This window comes from Oryctolagus cuniculus, chromosome 4 (assembly GCF_964237555.1).
Source record: "Oryctolagus cuniculus chromosome 4, mOryCun1.1, whole genome shotgun sequence".
Lineage (NCBI taxonomy): Eukaryota > Metazoa > Chordata > Mammalia > Lagomorpha > Leporidae > Oryctolagus > Oryctolagus cuniculus.
Genome location: NC_091435.1, coordinates 134403691 through 134420685, shown reverse-complemented (window position 1 = coordinate 134420685; position 16995 = coordinate 134403691). Strand labels below are relative to the sequence as shown.

At 36.5% G+C, this 16995-nt stretch overlaps 1 long non-coding RNA gene across 1 annotated transcript in view; it reads right to left on the bottom strand.

The window, feature by feature from the left end:
• The window catches only part of LOC127482870 (uncharacterized), a 264349-nt gene that overhangs the window by 87537 nt on the left and 159817 nt on the right, over positions 1-16995 (bottom strand). The window contains exon 2 of the long non-coding RNA XR_011388174.1: positions 15417-15477. This is a non-coding gene — a long non-coding RNA (uncharacterized lncRNA). The remainder of the gene's footprint in view (positions 1-15416; positions 15478-16995) is intronic.

The window sequence follows — 16995 nt, the reverse complement described above, 5'->3', positions numbered from 1 at the left end:
AACCAATATCTCACAAATATAAAATCCACACAAAGCAAGATGATAATTGCATAATATGAGTGTGTATTAACCTAACAGTTAAGGCACTCACATCCCACATTGCAAGACCTGACTCTGACACCTGTCTCTGGCTCTTGACTCCAGTTTCCTGCCAGTGCAGACCCTGGGAGGCAGTAGTGATTGTTCACATAATTGAGTTTCTGTCCTGCATGTGGGAGACCTACATTATGTTCCTAATTCCTGGCTTCAACTTGGTCCAGCCCCAGTCATTTTGAGCATTTGGGAAGTGAATTACCAGATGAGATTTCTCTCTTTCTCTCTCTTTCTCCCACTGTCTCTATAATTTTTTATAATTTTTTTATAATTTTTTTAACAGGCAGAGTGGACAGTGAGAGAGAGAGACAGAGAGAGAGACAGAGAGAAAGGTCTTCCTTTTGCCATTGGTTCACCCTCCAATGGCCGCCGCAGCCTGTGCATCACGCTGATCCGAAGCCGGGAGCCAGGTACTTCTCCTGGTCTCCCATGCGGGTGCAGGGCCCAAGCACTTGGGCCATCCTCCACTGCACTCCCTGGCCACAGCAGAGAGCTGGCCTGGAAGAGGGGCAACCAGGACAGAATCCAGCGCCCTGACCGGGACTAGAACCCGGTGTGCAGGCACCACTAGGTGGAGGATTAGCCTATTGAGCCACGGCGCCGGCCTCCCACTGTCTCTAAAGTAAATAAACTTTAAAAAAAATTGTACGCTAATTGCTAATTGATTACTTTTGGGCTAGAACAACAACAACAACAAAAAAAAAGTTATTTTGGAGGCCATGAGCTCATAATTACAGATGTAACTTAGTTTTTATGATCACTAAATCTTTATTTTCCTTCTTCTTAAATAAAAATATTTTCATTTGTTTTCTCCATCTTATACTTTAAAATTTAACCAACCAAATAAAGTTTAATTATGCACTTTTTTCTTTTATAATTCTGGTTGTTAGTTGACATCACTCACTTTTTTTAGGATGCTGGCCTAATTGCAGGACTAGCTTAGGAAGGAGAAGGATGGAGTTAATTTGGTGTCATTATGGCACTGATTTGTACTTTCTTTGAAGTCCTCTACTATGATGAACTTTTTTTGGACATCATTTTTCTCAATCAACTTCCTGCTGACACAAGATAAGGCCTCTTGCTCCCTAATCTGTCTTCTTCTCCATTGTGCTATCTTTCCCTTTTTAACACATTTCCAATTGGTCACTAATTCATCCTGTCTCAAGAAAAGGGCTCCACATTAATTTTTTATCATTAACTCTGAATAATATAACACTAATGATATTACTTATAAGATTAAATCATCTACATATAGAAAATTCTATGTACTTTTCCTAAATCTAGTTTAAGAGATTAGAACACAAGGTTAAAATTGCACTACCACTAGAGCTACAATTTGATGATTTTCTGTTACATGGAAAGAGTGCCCCAGTACAATTTTATGACAGTTACATTAGTAATATCCTAAATTTTTAAGATGCTTGTCAACTCTGAGTGTACTCTAAATACAAATTTGCCTAAAATAATGAAAGTATACATAAACTTCTCTCAAAATTTGGAAATATGTTTTAAGTAATATATATTTTGTTTGTATACTTTATATAGAAGTGAACTTTCCTGTTAGAGGAGAGTAGAATTTTATCAGTGCTGACAATACAGCAATTTGTAAAATAAAAATCACAAGCCAATCTGATATTCATGACAATTATATTATAAAGTTATAATTCCACAAAATTGTCTAAGATAATTCACTAACTCTTCTAAATACATGATTATAAACTTTATCCAAATTCTGCTTATATTCAAGTTCCAAAGGAAAAGTTCAGATGCATTTATTGACCATAATCTCTAGCATAAATAACTGAAGCTGTATCTTATAAAAGTTTCTGTTTTGCCAGCACCATTGATGTTTATCTTTGAAAACAGAGGTCACAGGCAGGCTATTTCAGTAGGAAGAGGCTTCTATTCCTGGTCCTGGTGTTTTCTGCTTTTGTTTCTTCTCTACTCCTAACTGGTTGAGAGTGTCCAAGGGGATCTTACCCCCAGCCATTCCCATGGATAGCTTCCCTGCAACGTGTGGTTTCAGACATCTAGACTTGGCCTGATGCGTTAACAAAATCCTGAACTACACAGTGCCCCAGCCACACAGTGAGGTCTGAATCTCAGTGTTGGGGTTAGGGGACTATACCAAATGTGTTCCTCTCTTCAGAACTCTGCCTCTGCTGCTCTATGCTGCATCCTTCACAACCGATCTCTGTTACAATAATAACCTGTTGTGAACAGATAGTTTTTTTCAAGGCTTATTTATTTATTTGAAAGGCAGAATTACAGAGATAGAGAAGCAGGGCTGGCGGGAGATCTTCCATCCACTGGTTTACTCCCCAGTTATCAGGAACTCCATCTCAGTCTCCCACTTGAGTGACAGGGACCCAAGCACTTGGACTATCTTACGCTACTTCCCCAAGCACATTAGCAGGCAGCTGTATCAGAAGTGGAGCATCCAGGACTCAAACTGGCACTCATATTGAGTTATTGCATTGTAGGCTAGGGTTTAACTAGTTGCACCAAAATGTCAGCCCCTAACTGATAATCTTTATATTAAACTTTCCCTGCACTTATTTCTATGTGATTTCTGTCTCCCAGCTAGCCATTATCCATAAGGACAATGTGAAGCTTACTACTTTTCAAATATCTCTAAGCCTACAAATGCCAATTGCAGAGATCACACTATCATTTATGATGGCATCTCATGGATCCACATAAATATCTGAAAAATGTTTTACCTGAGGCAGATAGCAAAATAATTACAAATTAATCTCTTCCCTTTATCCATGCTCTTTTTTAACCCCTTTATTGTGCCCTTTGGCTGGCACAGTGACTTGTTACAGAGATTTGAACATTCGCAACGATGATAGGAAGGCTTAAAAAGCACTTCTGCATGGGGCTTTCCTTCCTATGTTGTGCCCAGGCCCAGGGGCTACTATATAATGAGCCCAAACCAATATGTCAAAAGTGAGAAGTCACGTGGAGAAGAACTAAGGCACTCCCATTAAAAAGCTGTTTGTGAGGTCACCTGAATCATTCAGTCACCAGAAATCTATCAGAGGAACATACGTCCACAGGAGAGGCCAGATGAGATACACACACACACAGACACACAGACACACACACACGCACACACACACACACACATATATACATGTATCATACATCCAGCTGGCCAAGACCAGGAAAATGTCCTAGCTAAGTGATAGAACTGTGAGCTAAATTAAGTGGGTGTTGGATTAACCCACTAAGTTTGGTGATTTGGGGGATGGTTTGTTACATAGCAAAAGCTAATTAACACAAATATGAAGTGGATTATTCTATTGTGAGTCATCTCCGAAAATATAAATTTATTTGATCAGGCTAATTTAGACTACCAAATATTTTTGTAAATCATTAAACAGAAAAGAAGTCAAATATAAGAGGTATTTCATGTTTTTTAATTTTTTTAAAACTTTTATTTAATAAATATAAATTTCAAAAGTACAACTTTTGGATTATAGCAGCTTTTCCCCCCATAACCTCCCTCCCACCCACAACCATCCCATCTCCCACTCCCACTCCCATCCCATTCTTCATCAAGATTCATTTTCTTTTTTTTTGCATTTCTGCCAATATATTTTCTTTTTTATTTAATAAATGTGAATTTACAAAGTGCAACTTTTGTATTATTGTGGCTTCCCCCCCTCAACCTCCCTCCACCCACGGCCCTCCCCTCTCCCACTCCCTCTCCCATCCCACTCTTCATTGAGTTTCATTTTCAATTATCTTTATATACGGATCAACTAGGTATATACTAAGTAAAGATTTCAACAGTTTGTACCCATACAGATACACAAAGTATAAAGTGCTGTTTGAGTAATAGTTTTACCATTAATTCACATAGTACAACATATTAAGGACAGAGATCCTACATGGGGAGCAAGTGTACAGTGACTCCCGTTGCTGATTTAACAATTGACAGTCTTATTTATGACATCAGTAATTACCCAAGGCTCTTGTCATGAACTGCCAAGGCTATGGAAGCCTCTTGAGTTCACAAACTCCGACCTTATTTCGACAAGGTCATAATCCATGTTTTTATAACAATTGAAGTTAGTCAAAACATTTAATAGTGAAAAGCTTATATATAATTTAATGCAATTTAAAATATTTCCTAAATTTTATGTGAATTTTGTGGAATTACCAAATAGCACAGGGGATTTTATAGAGCAAATAATTTTGCAATGCTAATTATCATGTGACAGAATTTTATCATTATCATTATTACATTTCAGAAGGCTTCATGAAATTATACAGAAATTTTCAATCAATGCAGGTTCTACTCTAACATATAATTAAATAATAAATTACTTCTATATGGTACACTATAGTAATAGAAACACAACACACTAAAAACCTAAAAACCTAATTTGGGGTATGGCATTTAGGCTAGCAGTTGAGACACTTGAATCCTTTATCAGAAGACACCAGTTCCATTCCTAGCTCCTGACTCCAGCCTCCTGCCCATGCAGATTTTGGGAAGCAGCAGTAATGGCCAAGTATTAGGGTTCCTGCTCCCTATGTGGGAGACCTGGATTGAGTTCCCAGCTCCCAACTTCAGCCTGGCCCAGACTCAAATGTTGTAGGCATGTTGGGGGTAAACCAGTGATGGGAAGTTATGGATAGATGATAGGTAGGTAGGTAGGTAGGTAGATAGATGATAGATAAATAGATGATGTCTCTCTCTCTCTCTCTCTCTCTCTATATATATATATATATATATATGTCTTTGTCTCAAATAAATGAATAAAAATCCTAGTTTTTCCTGATAAAGCTGCTTCTTTTTAATATGTATTGTACAGTGATGAGTCAACCATCTAACTGATACATGTGCTATAAACATAGGAATTATTGAAAATGTCCAGTGCTCTTTTGTCTTCATATTTTCTACTTTGTTATCCAGAATTTTTCTTTTGAATGTCCTTTTTTCTTTCCATTTCTGCCAAAATGATAAGCATTGAGAAACATCATCCAGCTTCTTCCTTTGACTGCTCACTGACTGCTTTCTCCTGATTGGTTCTCCATTCAATGCATTTTCCACATTCTCTCCAAAGCACTGCCCTCTCTCATGTGTCACTCAACAGCCATTAGTCTCCCGTACTCCCTTTCACTTTTACCCATACCCACAGGTTAGCTTTACTGTTCTCAGAAAAATTGTTAGCATGTTTTTTTTATGTATCTGATGTTCCGGGTTCTTGATCTTCTATCAAAATTCCATTTTCTTTCCCTACTTTGGCCTTAAGTTTATGCTTCTATCTTCCTTTCACTATGTCCTTCATTCTAATAAAATACATATCTATGAAAGCAGTTCATCAGCACCTATAAAAACACCTATAAAATATAAATATTATTATTCAAAGAAGTATTTGATAGTTTATTTCTTTAAAAAAAAAATCCTCCTAGGCTCATTTGTCTTAGTGGACCAGGATTCCACTTTATAGCACCTGAGTTCAGTTGCTAACTCTGGCTCCTAATTCCAGCTTTTTCTAGTACAGACCCTGAGATGCAGAAGTCACAGCTCAAGTAAAGGGGTCCCTGCACCCATGTAGGAGACCTGGGTGGATTGCATTTCTGGCTCTCAGGTTATATTGCCTAAGTAGACTGTTTCTCTCTCTCTCTCTCTCTCTCTCTCTCTCTCTCTCTCTCTCTCTCTCTCTTTTCCTTCCTCAAGTATACATATCTTTAAATACACATCATAGACTTGATATAACTAAGTTTTGATGTCCACTATGTCAAAGAAAAGACTGTCTGAGATCTGTAGAGCAATATATTTTCTGCTTTTTCTTAACTTTTACATAAGGAAGAAAGTCTTAAAATAGAGACAGAATACTTATAACCCATTATAAATTTTATGTTGTTGAGATTCTTTGAAAAGAAAATGTGGGATAATTTTATAGTGATTAAGTATGTAGGTTTTGAAATCAAAAGTTTTGAGGATAAAGAGGTCTCTCTACATACCAGCTGCTGCAGATTTCTTAAGTTGTATATTTTATTTATTTACCTTGTGTGTAAGATGAAAAACATATAATATCTATGCTTCTTGTAAGGATTACAATAAAATAAAATGTATTTCATGCTTCTCGTGTGCCTAACAAGCATTCAGTAAATGATAGATGAAGCAATAATGTGCTCTTTGTATCTTCCTTTTCTTTCTCTACTCAAGGATATCTCCTCTACTCTCCTGAAAACAAAACAAAGGAATGACATACTCAGACAAAAGTAAAAAAAGTAAAACTCCACAATTTCTAAAGAGTATTTTATATTCTTTGGGTATGCAGCAACTGAGAAATAGAACTTTTAGAACATTTTTATGAAACCAACACTGATCAACTTGAAAGCACACCAAGAGGAACAGAAATGTGGATGAAGATTAGTAGGATTTTTCCTTGGAAGTGAAGCTATATTCTTTAATATGGAGAATTTCTTTAATGTGTGCTCTTTAGAAAAGAGAGTCACTAGAAGCAGAAAATATGCATTTATACCACTTTTCCTTCCCTAACTAGGTCCAATTCCAAAGGGACAACAGCTCCTGGAGTGACCAGGCTACTAGTACAGAAACAGATGGGAAGGAAGGGGAAAGCCGCTCGTTGAGAGATGTTATTACACACATCTGTGTGATGATCACTCACGTGGTTTTTTTTTTAAATATTCACAGAGCCTCTCAGTTTAGTGCTTGTCTTTTTGGCCTTCCCTTGGTTCGTCTGTTTTTAAAAGAGTGGGTATAATAAATTGCATGAGAAGGGTGATCCTTAGTGATTGAGGGAGCCCCCTCAGGTACTCTGAACATTAGATTTATGGGCACTCGGGTCCCTTTTTCATTATCCTTCCAAGGTCCCCCATTTCCATTCCAGTTGTTCACATCCTGTTTCAAGAGACACCCTATGGTGCTGATCACATGAGGAGAGTCTGTTTCAAAGTCTTTTTATTTATTAGGAAACGTCTCTTCCAGAGTCCTGGCATCACAGAGAAGACCCCAGGGTCCCATGACCACGATAAATGTTCTGCTCGTCCTTGGCACTCAAACTGGCCTTCCTCATTCCTTTCACCCATTCATCATTCTTTCCAGTGTACAAATCAGATTGAAATTTGAAACCTGGATGCTTCAGAGGAATGGTGAGTCAACTCTCTTACTAATACAATTTCATATGAATTTTGGAATTTCCTTTTATCCTGATGCTAAATCTATCATTTTATGTGATCTTGTCACTCATAAACATTGCCTTTCCATTTGTGTTGTAATCTTACAAATAAATTTATATGATTTTTGCCTACCCAACATAATATGTGATTAGAGCAAAACCAAAAACTAGCACTTCCCGGGTCAGATCCAGTTTATAAATATATTCTGTTTGACCCTCAAAATACTTTTAAATCCTTTTAGTTCGTTGTCAGCATTAAAAAACTGGAATTGTATACTGAATCTACATTTGCTGGTTCTTGTGAAGTGCTGGAAGTTCTCTCAATACTGGATTAATCTTCTTGTTTGAAAACATTTGGCTGGAACCCTTTTATCATGGGCTTGTGTTTCACAGTTCAACACAGCCCCTACCATCTTTGATGTCTTTCTCCTGTCTTATTTCATTCATTTACATTATTTTCCTGACCTCTTTCAGTACTTGGATTTGTGACATCCTGCTTATATTCACACACACACATACACACACACACACACACACACACACACCTGATTTCTGAAGTATGTGAATATTTTTCTCAGAATTTTTCTCACATACTCTTCTCTCAACAGATATTACCTATATCAAAATCAGTTCTACATGAATTTTGTTTCTCAATTTTTAGCACCTTTCCAAATAAAGAAGAGCTCCAGCTTTAAACCAAAATGGGATTCAAACACATCCAATTGTGCCCAGTGACCTTGAGATGGTCATGGAAGAGAAATTCTACGACTCTTTGATGGAAATCTAACAAGGAAGCCACTGGAATGGGGAAAGAATAGTTGCAAGGACAACCAAGACCCCAAAAGAGTATTGGAGTTGCAGAGCCACACCAGTGATCTTGGCTGAATTCTCATCATTTTTGCCTGGAGCCAAAGGAGAGGAAACAATGTTAGTAGAAATTTCAAGACAAAGTAATTACAAACTTGAGTAAGACAACAGGGAATGACCACATTCCTTCATTAGCCCTCTGCCAGAATACAGCACCAGGATAAATAATCTTCTAATTCAGTTAAAATAACCTTGAAGGACAGAATATTTATCTTTGTGTAAAATGTGAAAACAGACAAAATCTAATGAATATTTGGATCACTTGGATAACAGAAAAGGCTATCAAAAAACTAAGAAGTAAAAGAACGATCAATTTGTCAGTATAAACTTTTCAAACTTCTGCATGTTTTTCATTTCAAACTAAAAGAAAATCTATTTGCAATATAGACAATGAAGCAAAATTGTCCTTAATATTTAAGATGCTCTCAGGGCCAGAGCTGTGACACAGTGAGCTAAGCTGCCACCTGCAGTGCCAGCATCCCATATGGGCACTGATTTGATTCCCAGCTGCTCCATATTCTATCCAGCTCCCTGCAAATGGCCTGGGAAAGCAGCAGAGAATGGCTCAAGTGCTTGAGCCCCTCCACGCATGTGAGAGACCCCAGTGAAGCTCCTGGCTGTTGGCTTCAGCCTGGCCAAGCCATGGCTATTGCAGCCATTTGGGAAGTGAACCACCAGATGTAAGATCTCTATTTCTCCATCTCTCTAACTCTACCTTTCAAATAAATAAATTAATATTTTTTAAAATGCTCTCAGAAACACTTAACCAATAGTACATTAAAAGAAAAGTGAGCAAACTATAAATTATTCACAAAGATTTTCAAATTTGTGACAATTGCCAGAACTTTTTTGAAGGGCAACAGACAATAAGTATCAAAAAATACAAATTTTCGGCTGGCGCCGTGGCTCACTAAGCTAATCCTCCACCTGCGGCGCCGGCACACAGGGTTCTAGTCCCGGTCGGGGCGCCAGATTCTGTCCCAGTTGCCCCTCTTCCAGGCCAGCTCTCTGCTGTGGCCAGGGAGTGCAGTGGAGGATAGCCCAAGTCCTTGGGCCCTGCACCCCATGGGAGACCAGGATAAGTACCTGGCTCCTGCCTTCAGATCAGCGCGATGCACCAGCCGCAGCGTGCCTGCCACAGCAGCCATTAGAGGGTGAACCAATGGCAAAAGGAAGACCTTTCTCTCTGTCTCTCTCTCTCTCTCACTGTCCACTCTGCCTGTCAAAAAAAAAAATACAAATTTTCATGGTCTGCAATTCAGTAACTCCTCTTCAAAAATGCAAAGATGCATATGCAAAATTTTTCATTGGAAGTTTGTTATTTTTAGTAGGAGAAAAGCAAAATAGAAAGAAATCTCTTGTAGTAAAAGGAAGCAAGGAATTAATTTCATATTCATATAATAAAATACTGTTCTGACTCTAAAAATTTTGTTCTGTAATATCTACCAAATATTACAAAATATACCAAAATACCACAAATACTATCAATCTGCTAATAGTGGTGGTCTGGATTTGGGAAATTTTAATTTATGTCTTCATTTATCTCAAAGACAGCAGTATTTTGTATGAAATACAAAATTTCTAAGTAGGGTAAAAAGCAAAACTTATTTTAAATATTGGTTAGACAAGAATGGTTGAGAGACTCTATAGCCTAGATACAGACTTAAATCAAGTATCTATTAAAAATTGAGTGACAAGGCCATTATTAAAAACAATATGGAGACTCTTCACAAAATTATAATAGATGGCTGTATGATCCAGCCATCCTTCTGTTAGGTATACAGGCAAAGAAAACGAAATCAACAACAGCACAAAGACCAAGAAAAATGGTAGTCATGCCCTTTGATAGTGCAACAGATCTGATCAGGAACAAGTTGGGTTAGTGACATGGAGACTTCCAGAGACAGTTGGAACCAACTTTGCAAAGATCCAGGATCTTCTGGGTACAGAAAGCCTTCAAATTATAGACTGAGGTGGCCTGAACAAATACGAGTAGACGCATTTTATGTGTCTCTAATAATAATACCTGCAGTAGCTCCCTTTTGTCTGCAGTGGATACATGCCAAGAACCCCAGTGAATGCACTGGATAGCCCTCAGCATCAGATAAACTATATTTCTTCCTATGCAGACATAACCACAAGTTGTTTTAAAATATTTACTTTGTATTTTGTTTATTTGAAACTCTATATGACAGTGAGAGACAGAGGCAGAGACAGAGAGAGAGATCTTCTACCTCTTAGTTTACTCCTCCAAATGGCTGCAACAGCTGGGGCTAGGTCAGGCCAAAGCTGAGTCTAGAACTTTAATTTATAAGCCAGTCATAAAGAGATTAATGAGAATAACTAATGATAAAATAGATTATTATAATTACCTACTATATAAAAGTTATATAGATGTGATTGCTCTCTCTTCCTCCCTCCCCCAGTATTCTCCATATATATTTTCAGAACGTTACAAACTTCAGTAAGACAACAGGGAATGACCACATTCCTCCATTAGCCCTCTGCCAGAATACAGTAGCAGGATAAATAATCTTCTAATTCAGTTAAAATAACCTTGAAGGACAGAATATTTATCTTTGTGCACTCATATATTACTCTTTCATCTTAATTCTTCTAACCTTTAAAATATATTCTGCTTATCCAAAAAAATGTATTTTGCTAAAGCTTCCTTCTGCTCCCGCATGAAATATAAAATTTAACTATAACATGACAATCTGGGCAGATATTTCTTATAAATGAAAAACAGTTTAGGAGACCAAATGATAAATTAACAGAATAAAATCCTTTTTCTGTTCCAGGCCATAATATTGCATTGTTATGTAAGTATAGCCAAATCACTATAATTTTTTTTGTCCTCTGAAGCAGGGTAAAATAGACCTGTCTAAAGTTTTGAGAGCTTTTTATGCATACAGCTCTAATAAAAGGTAAGATTTTGAGGGTACAATTAAATAGCATTCAAATGCAAAAGATTAGTAATTCAACACTCCTCATGAACATTATGGATTTAACTAAGGTAATATATGATTATTTCAACATATAAATATATCTTTTTCGGTCTCAAACTGTATCTACACAAACAAAATCCAAGTAATCATTTACATCTTGCAATTCTACTTATAAACCCCTGTCAATTTGTTGTTGTGTATCCAATTAGCTGATTTTTTTAAGTGTCAGTCATATGATTTGCTTTTAAAGATCTCAGTAAAGGAAAGCAAAGAGAAGAAAAGCTGGATAAAGGCTATGTGACAAATACTGATCATAGCTAAAACTGGGTTGTGGGTATAAGGGATTTCATTGCATTACTCTCTCTACTTCCTAAGTATTTGAAACTTTTCATAATTAAAATAATCTTTTAAGCCTTTTAACTATTGACTGAAATGTGAATTGTTAACATCTAAATATAGACTCATTCATATTTTAGCATTTCATTATTTTAGATCATGCGGGAAACTTTAAATTCTCCTTTTCACATTGGGCACAGGCCTTCCTTATGTTCTCTACCTAACTCAGGGCTTTGCTAGATGTAGTGGAGGATACTGCTCATTCATGTCCAGACTAATTTTAATAAACAAATATATGATGAAAACCTTCTTTGACCTCTACTATATTTTGCTTGAATGTGGCCAGGTCTGTGTCTTGATAGTATTGGAAATAATATCCCTGAACTCAGTAATAACGCGATGACTGTTTGCCAGCATTCTGAGAATCATTTAGGAAAACTGCTGAGCATATGCCTGGGTTTTCACAATCCTAAATCATGTTCTAAGCTACAGTCACTGAAGAATTATTCTCACAAAAGATTGAATATTAGGTCACTCGATATTCCATAAATTACAGTTATCTTACTGTCTGAGGCAGCTGCTGCACAGTATCTCACTAGCTATCCTGAGTATCCAAGCACCTCTTTCCTTTTAACACCTGTGAGCTATGGGTTCCACTGCCCTTCAAGGTCTCAGCATTACTGCTTCCTATTTGTCTAGGGTAGTTGCAATGTATATTTTTGTTGTCCCTGAGCAATTATTAACTTACTTCATTTCACCCAACCCAAAACATTCCTGATGTTCAAACATGTATTCTGTTCTGTATGCACTCTGAGATGAACATGGATCTACCATTCTTTTCCTTTATATCTTTGAACATTGCTTTTTCTGAGTAGAATGTGCCCTATGCCTAGAAATGCCAGCTTCAGCAGAAAGTAATCCAGCACTGCCAATTAAATTTGAATTCCATATGAACAACGGGCAAGTTTAATATAACGGAAATTATCCATTGTTATCCTTTATTTTATCTAGCAACCCTATGCATACCTTAATCTACATACATTTTCAAGGCCTAACAAATACTTCTTCCGGTCTGAAATCTTCACTGCAGTGACTGGAGGGCAAGATTTGAGCTTTCCTTTTTATTCTCTCCTTCGCATAACAAGTCACTTATTGACGTATCTTAGCAACCAATACTCACATACAGTTTGAATGTGTAGAAATAAGCATCCTAGTGACCTTAGTTGGATATAACAAGTTAATAAATTGCTTAAATTTCTCCAGAATTATTTATTTTGAAGCTCCCTCTCATAGTTTAATAGGTTCTCACACGGACAATTGCATAATAAAATTTACTTATGTGTGTCAGAATTAAAAATATAGCTATTACATTCATCAACTGTGAGCAAACAATACTCTGGTGTGGGATGTTGATAGTGGGGGAGCCAGTGGATGTGTGGGACTGGGGCATATGGGAACTCTGTACTTTCCACTCAACTTTGCTGTGAGCTTAAAACTGCTCTAAACAACAATGTCTCTTTAAAAGTGTTTTTAATTAAAACAGGTCAATTTGAATTGAGGTTACAAAATACAGCTGCTGTTGAAAATATTCTAAAATAATAGATGTGAGCCAGGTTAAGAGAATAACTCTTGACATACCTATTATTACAAAATACTCTGTTTACAAAACAAATGTTACATTTGAGTAAGTTTATCTTGCAAATTGAAAAGAAAACTTTCATAATGTCAGCTTTACTTTATTTGAGTAATAGATTTTTAAACAAATACACAAAGCATGTAAGCCCTATCTAACTCAACTTTTCTGGTGGTAACTCCCATTCAGTGTGCTCATTTTAAGAAAATACTACCAGAATATCTCATCTACTAAGAGTACTGGATTCAATATAATTTTAATCCCCAAGTTATAAAGGTCAATTATACAAATAATTTCAGAACTATTTTCTTGCACATATGTGTCTGTATTGCCTCACACTAGAAAATATAACCAAATCAATTACTTTTATATTTCCAAAATTTTTGCAAAAGGTAGAAATAATCACCTGTTGACTAAATTACTTTCATAAAAATATATTTTCGCAAAAAACATTTTCTTGATTTTCTTTTACATCTCTTTGAAATCACTTATTCATTCATTGTTATTCAACTACTGATTGCACATCAGTTAGCAAAGCTTAGTGGCTGGATATTATCTTACAATACGTAATCATTTCCAACACAATACTCTAAAAGATGTACAGCAAAGATTTTGAAGACAGAATAATGAATTAAAAGTGCCAGCTGAAATGTTATTTTTCAGAGAAAATACTGAGTATTTGCAATGTTACATCAAACTGAAGGCATAATTTGAGCCTATTTTTGGTTAAACACTTTTACCATTCACTTTAAAGCAGTGTATCAGACTTTTCATCACAGGTTGAATCAAGGCATGCTAAAAGGAAGAAATCATTCCCATTTTGACAAAAATTAAGTGGCTCTGGTCTCCCTGGGGATGTCATCATCCTCTGCCAGTGCACAGCTTTTAGAGTGGTGAAGGAACTATATGGACCCCAGGCCAGTCAGCCAAATCAGTGGAATCAGCCCTAGGAATCAGTGGGATGCTGATGTCACAGCCAGACCACACTCAGAGCCGCAAAGAAAATGCACTCTGTGGCCAAAGAAAGAATGCCAACACTACAGCATCTTTCAGACAACAATAAGGGAATTAAGCAAGGTGTTTCTCCTAAATTCTATTGTTGCTAAAAGAAGCCAGAATTTGGTCCTGAGCTCCACATAAAGAAATAGAATTGGATTTAATAAAATTGTAAATGAATTCCCTCTCTTACAGAACTGTAAATAAATATATGTACAATTGAAAAACATGATGGTAATTTTATTTTTTACTAATAGTGTAGTCTCCATAGATATTTCACTATGACAATTCGACAGCAGTGGTATTTTGCTAATTCCTAAATAAGTTAGAAGATAAAGTGATTCGCTGCAAATACAATTGATCTTCCCCTCACTGCCACATAAATAGTATTTGTTATAAAAGTTTAAAAGCCACATTTATGCATTAAATTATTAAAGCAAGTATAATATACAATGCTTCCACACTGTATTGTTTTGCAAGGGTTATCTTGGAATCGTCACCATTTATCATACATGTACTTCTGTCTTTTTTCTACTCAGAAGCACAGCATGAAAAAACTTCATTTCACATTGAAACATCACAGTGTGGAACAGTGTGATGAAATGAGACACAGGAGGAGTTATACTCCGGTAAACAGTTGGTCTACGGGAATGATAGCATTTTATGCTGAGACTGATATATCAATTTTAAGTCCTAAGAGATGACTGATCTGAAAGCCAGAATGTCACCAGTGATGAACTATACGCATGTGAAAAATTACAGGTAACGTGACGAGGCCTGCTGAGAGCCCCTCGCCCAGGCCTGTTTTACAAACCAACCCAGAATGCGGCGGGGCCTTCCCCAGTGGTGCTTCCGATTAATTATTCCGTAGCTCTGGTGGACGAAAAGCATCAGTTTTGTCATGGACATCTAAAATGTGTCACTAAATAGCACAAGTTCAATGATGTTGCAAATGTGACCACAAATATATTTCACAGCCAGCATTTTGATATGCATACATTTTATGTAAAGAAAAAAGAGACAACGGCTTTAAGAGAAAAAGCGTTTCACTCAAAAATCTAAGAAAAGGACTCACATCACCCTTTTCCTTGCCTCACATAAAAGCCAACAGCACCTGGCTTTGTTTCATCCCACATTTTCAAAGTGCAAAGTATTTCTCACTGTATATATATAAACTGTGGAAAGATTTTGAAAATATTTTCTTGATTACAATAAGAGGTTTCAAAGCTACTGCTAGCAGCAAGAGCTACCTGTATATAAACTGACATTTAGTGCATAGAGTAAACAGTAAATGCTGGAAATATTGCCTCCATCTTTTAAGCTGTAAGATACTTTCTTTCATGTGAAACTACAGAAAATTAAGTTGAAGGTACATACAGTTATGAAGTAATGGCTTCTGTGTACCATGGGCAAGTCCTCTGTGCCTCGGTTTTCTGATCTGTAAAATGGGAATGGTATAGATCATCCTTAGAGAGTCATGAAATGAAAACACCATATGGCAAGTGCTACCAAAGAGTTTGCTGTTACTTGCTCTTATTCAGTGTTTCATCTCAGTTGCAGGGATATGAAGAAAGCTGTTGGTCTTTCAAAACCAATAGTCCCACAAAGAGTCATAAGTTAACACTGAAATAAAATTTAAATAGGACACCGTAAAACAATGGATACTTATCACAGAAGTCAGGCCCTCAGATGACAAACAAGCACAACAAAATATTCCATCTATTTATTGATAGCTTCCTCCATTAATATCTGGAAGCATCATCCATGTAGGAACAGGATGGGATTTAGAACCAGAGTTCTGTTCTTTGGCTTCCATATTCAGATTTTCCTCATTAAGGGCAACTCATGAAAGTTTTTTGAGCTTCCATTTTTTTATCTAAAATGATAATACCACTTTTCTGACAAATAAGCCACAAACTTCAAATATGATGACAATTCTAAAAACATTAGGGGAAGGGGGCATACATACACTAATGTAATCTACAAATACTAATTATTTTAAAAAGTCCCTTTTCCTATATTGTCACTTAGTTACATAAAATGTAACTGTCTCATGAAAATATGCTACTATAAATCTTATGAAGAGGATTAGGAGGAAAATAACTTCAAAGGAAAATTTGTAGGCATTTCTGATACCCAGCTGAAGTCTTAGAACAAAAAAAGTAAACAATCCATCATCACTAGTAAGGTTCATCACTAATTAGTTTTGCTAGCTGGACACAAAAATATCAGTATCCTCTACAAAATCTTTTCAATCAAGAACCGATTCTTTAGCCATGTTCCCACAGCCCTCACCACTGGGCTCCACTTTCAATGTCCAATCCATAATGTCATTTACATATTTGGGGTTTTGCTTTTTAATAAACACTAACAACCAATTTTCACATTTTCAAAACTGTTGCTCTTTTTTTCTTTAATAGTTTCAGCCTTTATTTTATGCTTAGAAACTACATCACTATCCAGAAACCAATTTATTGCCTGTACTATCTTCCTTTCAGAGTATGTCTTCATTTTTTAACCTAGAATCCATTTGGAATTTTTTAAACCTGGTATAGGGAAAAATATCACTCACTATCACAAGTACACCAACTTCCAACTGTCCTTAACCCATTTATTGAATACCCTTTTTAAGTTAATGCAAAAAGAAATCCAGTTTTTATCAAATTGAAGGTGAGGAAAGGAAAAAGAGGTAACTTGCCAGCCATATAACTCGAGTGGAATAGCAAGAAAACAAAGCAGACGGCAGCAACTGAGAATGGACCATGGAAAAAAAGCGAAAGCTTTCCAATAAAAGTTTTACTTGGTAGGCAAGTGTTTGGCATAGCTGTTGACATGCCAGTTAGGGTACCTGGGTTCAATATCTGACTCCAGCTTACTATTAATGCAAACCCTGGAAAGCAGCAGGTGATGGTTTTCTGCCACCCTCATATGAGATCTGGGTTGAGTTCCCAACTCC